The sequence below is a fragment of the Meleagris gallopavo genome, chromosome 5, assembly GCF_000146605.3.
Source record: "Meleagris gallopavo isolate NT-WF06-2002-E0010 breed Aviagen turkey brand Nicholas breeding stock chromosome 5, Turkey_5.1, whole genome shotgun sequence".
Classification (NCBI taxonomy): Eukaryota; Metazoa; Chordata; class Aves; order Galliformes; family Phasianidae; genus Meleagris; species Meleagris gallopavo.
The window spans coordinates 57,724,623-57,733,184 of record NC_015015.2 but is presented as its reverse complement, the minus strand read 5'-3'; the positions used below and the strand labels follow the sequence as shown (position 1 = coordinate 57,733,184).

Genomic DNA, 8,562 nt, shown 5'->3' with positions numbered 1-8,562 from the left:
CAGGAGGGGTCCCGCAGTGCCAACGAGGGCAGCTCACGCACAGAATCCCCGTCGGCTGTGTGGGACCGAAGGACACGGACCTCACGGGATGCTTTTCCACCCCCGGAAGGACCGGACCCTCACGCCTCAGGCGGCGGGATGCCATCTGCCTCCTGCCCTCCCCAAAAAGGGACGCTGAGTGTCCCCTGCCCGCACAGGGAGCTGCTATGGGGAAATGGGTTTAGCAGGCGGCCCTTCCTGCCCCCTTGCTATGGATGGGTGCGGGGCTGAGCGTTCCCTGTCGCACCCGTTTGATGCTCACATTTGGGGTAAGGGATGGGGGCCGCTGGGCATCGTGTCTCACACATAATGGGGCAAGGAGAGAGACACAGGGAGGGTGTTCTCCCCTTTTGGCATCCAGGGGCATCGGGCAGCCTCCTCAAGCCAATACTGTGCATCCAGGTGAGGCGGTGCCCAGTGCCCATGGAAAATGGGATGCCAGTCAACACAGACTTGAGAGGGTGGGCGATGAATTCCCCAGTGCAGCATGAGAATAGGAGGCACTGGGTACCCCCATGCTGCATGCGGACTTATGGGAAGAGGAGACCCTGCGCATCTCTTCACATGCTTCTGGCGGAAAAGGGATCTGGGCATCTTTCCCTCTCTTTCCTCCCTGTGCATCTGAAGGAAAGGGGCATCTGGGCATGCACTCCATGGCATACAGAGATGGTGGAATGGGCATTCTCTTGTTTCTTGATAGGTACAGAGGAAGATGGCTGAGAACCTTCTTGCCTGTGCTTCCCATTTCATAGAATCACACACAGAATGGCTTGAGTTGGAAGGGACCTCAAGGATCACGAAGCTCCAACCCCCCACCACATGCAGGGCTACCAACCTCCACATCTCACAGCAGCCCAGGCTGCCCAGGGCCCCATCCAACCTGGCCTTGAACACCTCCAGGGATGGACGGGGCATCCACAGCCTCTCTGGGCAGCTGTTCCAGCACCTCACCACTCTCACAGCAAACAACTTCCCCCTCACATCCAACTGAAATCTGCCCTCCCTCAACTTCAAACCATTTTCCTTGTCCTGCTGTTATCTCCCCTTTCCAAGAGTTGACCATTTCCCAGATGGGAAAGGGTGAGTGAGGGTGGAGATTTGCTGTCACTACTCCCCTCACTATGCTTACCTGCTCTTCAGGAGGAGCAGGGGAATACCAGGCAGTTATCTGTCCACTGTCTCCTTGCCACGTGCATGCTTCTGATCTCTTTTCTTTGGTGAGGAACAACAGAAGAGCAGGCTGACACCTGGCTGTTCTGCTTCTGTCACCCCCTCTTCTAGGAAAGCGATGGAGCTTCATTTCCCCACCCAATCATCCTTCCACTGGGAGAGGCATGAAATGGAACTTCTGCTTTCTGCTTCAAGGGGATGCAGCAGGCATCTCAGATGCGCAATCCTTGCTTCTTATCTTTCCAAGTGAAGGGTGTTTGCTTTACCACCTCAGCTTCAAAAGGATGTGGTGATGTACACCTTTTCTCATCCTTCTTCAAGAGGCACCATCCCTTGCATTCATCTGTCTCTACTGCTAGAGGAGAGGGAACCTTGAGGAGCAGAGGTGAAAGAGTAGGTACCTTTCTTTGGAGGGAATGTGTCCCAAGGTCTTGCTGGTCAAGCATCAGCTCTCCTGGAGCAGACAGGCTATGCTGCTGCTCACCTTTTGTCCCTGAAGACTTGCTTTCCAACTGTGTTCCTTCGAGGCCAAGGGAGCTATAATGGAGTGTGAGACACACGCTGGTCAAGCAAGAGACGTTGTCTTGGCATGGGCAGCAGGCAGTTTTCTCTGGTCTCTGTAAATTTTTGAGACTTACTTGGGAGATTTGGGGCTGATGGGAGTCAGAGGAGCAGATCTGAAAACTAGGGCTCTTGCTTGTTTCCTCTCTTCTTTCTTGTCATCTTTAGAGGAGGGAGATCCACAAAAGACTATAGCAGGTGGTACAATTCACTTGAGGTGTGTGAAACCTCTGGTTTTCAGCTCAGCACCCCGAAAGACAGATAGTGAGCCCAAGGAGCAAGGAGAGCTCTCAGTCCACGCACATCTTGAGTTAAAGAAGAGCCTGGGCACAGCTCCGTGTTTGGACAGTGGGGATTTTTCTATCACCATCCTGAAGCAATGACTGCTGGTGATTGTTGCATCTGCCACGTGGTTACAGATCACCCAAGGGATGAGGAAACTGCTGCTGTCCCTCTTGCTGCCCGTGCCATAGAGACAGAGGCAACAGAGTGAGCAGAGCTGCCAGGTGAGGCAGGATTGCTCCTGGTAATGGGAGCAAGAGGCTGTGCTCATCAGCAGCTTAAAGGTTTAATTTCTTGACCCTTTGCCTGGTCCATTTTGGAAGCTGATTCAGTCTCCTTAAGCCTGAGGAGCAGATGTTTCAAATAATAACGTGTGCTGCGCAGAGACAATTTCTGATGCTTGGAAGGAGAGATTTCCAGAGGTTAGCAGTGCTAGACAGAGAAGTAAACTCACAGCGCTAAAAATGGGGATATTTTTTTGTCCTCAGAAAGCTGATTAAAGAGTGCTCAAGTCTTTTCTTCTTATCTGGTCTGCTCATTTGCAAGACTAAGATAAACTTCTGGTGTTTCAGGGATCTGTCAGCGTCTTCTGACCTAATGCCTCCTTTGCTCGCACGTTTCGTTGCCTCTTCCCCGTATATGTGAGAGTTCTTGCCTTTCTCCCATTCTCTCCTCCCAGGTGAGGCGGTGCGTTCCCCTGTAGGCAGATGGCCAGCATGGCTCTGCTGCGCTGCCTCCTGGTGCTCTCTGCCTGGTTCTCTGCTGCGCCCAGGCCCCAGAAGACTGCAAGGTCAGATCCCAAGGATTCTGTCTCATCTCCTGCTTCTGAAGACCTTGGTGTGGCTGTTATTCCCATCTAATGGCGTGCGTGCAATTCTGGATCTGAAGGGTAGATGCTGCTTTGGTCTTTGTGATGTGGGAGGGAGCTACTGATGGCATACCAGATCTCACACTCGATACACGTGTGGGTAAGGGAGACGGATCTTGCTCTCTGATTGCATGAGCGTGACAAACAGCGAGTACAACTGACACAAAACATGCTGAGCTGCACGTTAAAGAGTACAGAAACTGCTGTTTTTGCTGATTCATGTTTTCAGTTCAGAGCAAAGGTCAAAAGCTTTTATCTTTGTTCTTCCCTGTTGTTCTGTTCCACATATGTACTGCTCTTCAGGGATGGCTGCTATCTCACAGCAACAACGTTGGGTGCCCTGACAGTTCTTCAGTTATTTTGTAACCTCAATGACAAGAAGATGCTGATTGTAGCTTGGCTTCTGCTGAAATATCTTAGGCTCGCCACAGGATTCCTTTGTAACATCAGAAATATCGGACTGAGTTACAGTTTGAAGAGATTAATTACTGAAAATTTTATCCTTACCTTGTGACCTCTGGGATTTATTTAATTAGAATTGTAGAAGTAGCAAAGACAGCACAAGAGAACTGAAATTATTAGTGGAGGCTTCCAGATAAGTGAGTAGCTTGGAGCTGGGCTTCTTGTCTTCTGCAGACGTGGTGTTGAGTGGTATTTGATGTGCAAGTCTCTTTGAATCCTCTTAGAGAGCCCAGTCCTCTTTGCCCTCCTACTCAAAGAGGGCTGCTTTGCAACTGTTTTTCTGTAGATTGACTTAGTCTGGTTTTCAAAGCCCTGGGTGAGTCTGTTTAAACTACGGACTTCTGGGTGTCTGTCCTATTCATTGTCTTGGGACTCATGACTTTGTCTCATGCAGCTGTTGCCCTGCCTTTCCCTTGCTTTTTGGCAATTACACTGTCAAGTTACTGATTTCTTACATATTAGTCCACCTGCACTCTCCAGGTAGTTGTCCTCATCTCAGCATGTTCATAGAATCACAGAATGGTCCGGGTCAGAAGGGACCTCAGGGGTCATGAAACTCCAACCCCCGTGCTGCAGGCAGGGCCACCAACTCCACATTTAATACCAGACCAGTTCTCCAGTTCCAGACCACGTTCTCCAGTTTAAATTCAGGCTGTTGAGGATGCATCGCCTCTACTGCTGTCCATCATGCAGCAACACCTCTTAAAATTGAAGTAGGACTTCTATACAGATCTATCAGTGTGTGGGGAGAAGCAGACTCAGTAAGAGTTTTGTTGGTGATTTCTTTTTCATATATATGCTTTTGTACCAAATAGTTTGCAGACACCTATTAAGTAAAATACCACATACTGTATTAAGAATGCTTCATTAGGACTGTCCTTGACCGAAATATGGAGGTAACTTCTGCTGCACTGCTTGCTAGCAGAGATTCTGCTTAGCCCATGTGTGAATGCAGAGGGAGTCATTGGATCCCCAGATACAGATTTTAAAATCCTTGAACTTCAGCCGAGTTGGACAGGTTTAAAATCTGTTCGAGATCCCTTTAAGCTTGTAGTGAAAGAAATTTCCAAGTACTCCATAGCTCTTTTGTAAGCTGCCTGTGAGCCACTTTGTAGATGGTGAGCAGGAGCAGTCGTGGTGAGAAGCCTCTGCCAGGTGAGCTTCCTGCACAATGAGACATGAGTGCCAGGGGTGTGTTATCAACTCTTTGAACTTAGAGTCAGTCAGAATCACTGAAAAATCTTGGGAGTGTAGTGGCTAATGCTTGGCACCAGATGCTTACAAATGGCTGTTTTGTTAGTGGGTTGTTTTGATGTGCTTGTTTTGATGCAGGAGATGGAGGTCAGCAGTGAGATACAAACCCTTTTGTACATCAGCCACTGGTGGTTGTTACAGCTTTGCTGTCGAGACTGAAAATCAGCATGCAAGAGCTGCCAGGTGCTTCTCTGCTGCCTGCTTTGTGCAGGAGCACTGGCTGCTTGTGCCTTCTCTAGGCAGTGTAAATTTCCACGTTGGTTTCTTACAGGTTGGCACCTTGAGCCCATCCAGAGGCACAGGTCCCATGGCACCGCTTCCCTGGCTGCTTTAATTGACATCTGGTATGCTGAGCCTCTGTGATTGCTTTATGGTTTTTTTTCTTCTATTCTGAAACAGAAATAGCATTAAAACACTTCTATGAGGTAGGTGAAAACTGAGGATTTGGAACTAATAGTTTCCAGTATATGGTTTGCATTGTTTTAGTCTGTCTTCAGGAGCAGAACGCTTCTTCAACTGCTTTACAGTGTGCCTAGAACATTGCTTTTGGTGTTAGATACTGTTTGAATTCGGTTGATACCATTTCCTAAAGGAGTTTTTCATTGAAGAGTGAACTCCTGAATGCTGTTTTCTTGTTGTTGTTTTTTTTTCTCACCAGGCATGTTATTCTTCACATACAAATAAAATATTGATAGTTTCCATGGCAAGATAAAGCATTACTTTTGCTAACTGATATCTTTCCTGGGTTTTACTTTTCTGCCTCACCTCTTAATTGCATTGCTCTCTTCCTTCCCAAAGTGTCTTGCTAGTTTCAGTCCAGCCATCTCCTTCCTGATCAGAAGGCTTACGTGACAGCAAAGCAGTTTTCAGCTCTGCAGTACTGAGTGTGCATAGCTGTGCTTTCTGCTGCCTTTCTCCCTTTCAGTAGGAGTGAGTTGTGACTTTCAGGATGCTCTTCTAAAGCAGGTGGGAGATGTTGGTACTTGGCTTGGGTGTGCCTTTGAAGATGAATTCCTTTTGCAAATTCACCTTTTATTGTTGTGATTTACAAGCATTGTTTAAGCAAAACTCACCAGTTTTCTTTAAGTGACGTCAGAAACACTGTCTGCTGAGTGTTGTCAACTCCTGCTGTGTGATCCTGCTTAGAGTGAGTTGTGCTCACCCATTGGCGTGGTCCAGCACTTCTGGTGGCTACGATGAACAAGGAGGAAGGCAGAGATGCTAGGAATGCTGTGGGCAATTCTATCAGTTATATTTTTAAGGCTGAAAAAGATGTAGGTATGTAATGGCCAGAAAGAAGGTCAGTAGGGTGGTATGCTCCGTTTGAGTGTGGGCTGCAAGTAGCCGTGAAGCCACACCAGAATGTACCTGGCAGGAGGCTGGAAAGGAGGCACTGCAGAGACAGTGGACTTAGTGAACATCTCAGTAAGTGAGCAGTGGGGTGCAGGATAAGCCTCTGCAGAGAAGGGAGAGGGAAGGAGATGAAAGAGTTGGTGTGCCCTGAATGTATTCGTTCACCTGGTTCGTTAGTGCTCCGTGTAGGTGTTAGGTATGCACAGGAAAAAGCTTGCTTTTTTGAAGTCCAGATATTCCTATGGAGGGACCTGCTTTCTGAAACTGCACGTATGTAATCACTGCCGCGTGGTGCTGGAGAGAGCTGCTGGAGAGCACTTCCCAGGGGAGCACAAACCCTCAGCTCCGTGGATGTGATTGTGCAAAAGTCCCATGACTTTCAATGGGATTTGAGCACGTGCTCAAGTTCAGGAGGTGCTCACATATGTTTGTCACGTGGCACAGTCATTCAGCTCAGCTTTCACCTAACTGCTGCGAGAAGTGCAAGCTATGTGTGTTAGAAAAGAGCTGGGAAGGGACTATCTGCTAAAACTTACCAGCCACAGCCAACGAGTGCTGCTGGTGCAAGTGCTTCACTTCAGAGTACTGGTATTAACGTCGGATAAACTGTATTAATGGATAAGAACTCAATAAAAATAAAGCTCTAAAATTAAGGCTGCAACCTCTTCTCATGTTTTAACAGGGTTTTTTGATGAGCATTGTTCCATACGTCATTGAGGCAGCTGATAGGTGAGCTGTAGGATTCTGTGTTAAACCGTTGGCTTCAGATCTGTGTGGAGAGTAATTGCAGTGATCTTCGTTCAGCTGCTAACTTAAAAGGAAAACCCTGCCTGAAAAACAATGCACACTGTATTTTGGCAGTAACTTCCACCTGTTATCTTGAAATTGGCTCAGTAAAGCAAATTGGAATTATTTGGTGGACCAGCAGCATAATATCCTTTATGGCTCAGCAAAGGAAATCTCTTGGTCTTGGATGTTCAGTAAGATTCTGGCTCTGTAAATTCAGCGGCTGTTTCTATTACGTTTTCTGAGGGTGGATTTCACCCATGAATTCCTCTTTAGGTGATGTTGGTACTTCTGGAAGAGCAGAACAGATTGCTGTGTTTGTGGTTAAACAAAGGAAAGTCATTCTGGCTGTGATTAAAGGAATGGTGCCATTTATTTAAATATCAGTAACCTGCTTTATACTGCAGTAACGTACTGGGAAATAGCTGGAACGCTGCAGAACATTGAGCTGCAACAAAAAGCCTGTTCTGTTACCTAGCAGTCAGGAAATAATGAAATTTTAGCTTTTGTCTATTTCATTACATCCGTTTGTCCACCCTGTGTGCATGATCACATCACTGGCATTAAACTTAGGGATCTCATTATCAGCATTTATAGCCATCAATTTTCTTAGTTGAGCTTTCTGTTCTGTTGCATTCTTCTCCATTCGTGGTGCTCTGCAAACCCTTCCATAGGGGAGCTAGGAGGAACAGATCACCCTGCAAACTGTGCTCTGTGCACTTGCATCAGCACAAATAGAACCTGCACGTTGCTGTGGCTCTATAGGCTGTGCTGGTGATGGCTGGTGGGTGTGAGGATGCACCCTGGTGCAATGTGAGTAATTCTGGACCTCATACCTAAGTGAGAAGTCTTACGGGTTATGCAGCAGTGAACATACCTGAAATATCACCGTAAGCACTGGTGAAGTTGGAACGAATGGCTGATATGAAAAAGTCCAGAATAGAAATAATCCAGAATTGAGGGTGTAGTTGTAAAAGGCATTCATTTCAGTGTCATGTTAACATCCAGCTTCTTGTGTCCGGGTTCTTACTGGCAGTGCTGCACTCCAGGGCACGAAGTGTTCAGCACTTCTTAGCAGGACTTAAAATAAAATGTCAAAGAATGATTTTTGCCTAGGTTTTTCCCCTCCATTAATAAGTGTGTGGGCTTCTCTCTTCATTACGTAAGGAGCTTTAAGGTTGAGATATCATAGTTACAGATTGCAGATACCTTCAGCTTGCACAGATGTTATCCCAGTGCACTAGAGGTCGTTCACAACTGTAGTGATGAGAAAGCCAAATTAAAGGAAGAGAAATGACTGCACTGGAAAGCAGGAGTCCTGGATATCAAGCCAACAGCACTTCATGGGCCTTTGTTCCACATCCACCCCTTTGGCTTTGTAGATTTCAGCAGAGCTAATTTCCATTTTTGAGCCCCAAAATGTTACATTAACCTTTTAGATCTCATTGCTGGGTAGATTGTTACAGCTGTCAGGAGCTTCATGAGTGGATGGCACTGGATGTGGATAGAATGACAGAATGGCCCGGGTTGGAGGGGACCTCAAGGATCACGAAGCTCCAACCCCCCCAAACCACAGGCAGGGCCACCAACCTCCACATCTCACAGCAGCCCAGGCTGCCCAGGGCCCCATCCAACCTGGCCTTGAACACCTCCAGGGATGGACGGGGCATCCACAGCCTCTCTGGGCAGCTGTTCCAGCACCTCACCACTCTCACAGCAAACAACTTCCCCCTCACATCCAACTGAAATCTGCCCTCCCTCAACTTCCAACCATTTCCCCCTTGTCC

The 8,562-nt window shown here is 47.5% G+C and overlaps 1 protein-coding gene across 1 annotated transcript in view; it reads left to right on the top strand.

Annotated features, from left to right (window-relative positions):
- Window positions 1–8,562, top strand: part of DDHD1 (DDHD domain containing 1) — a gene marked incomplete at its 5' end in the record, with an annotated part of 63,115 nt that overhangs the window by 355 nt on the left and 54,198 nt on the right. The window lies entirely within an intron of this gene.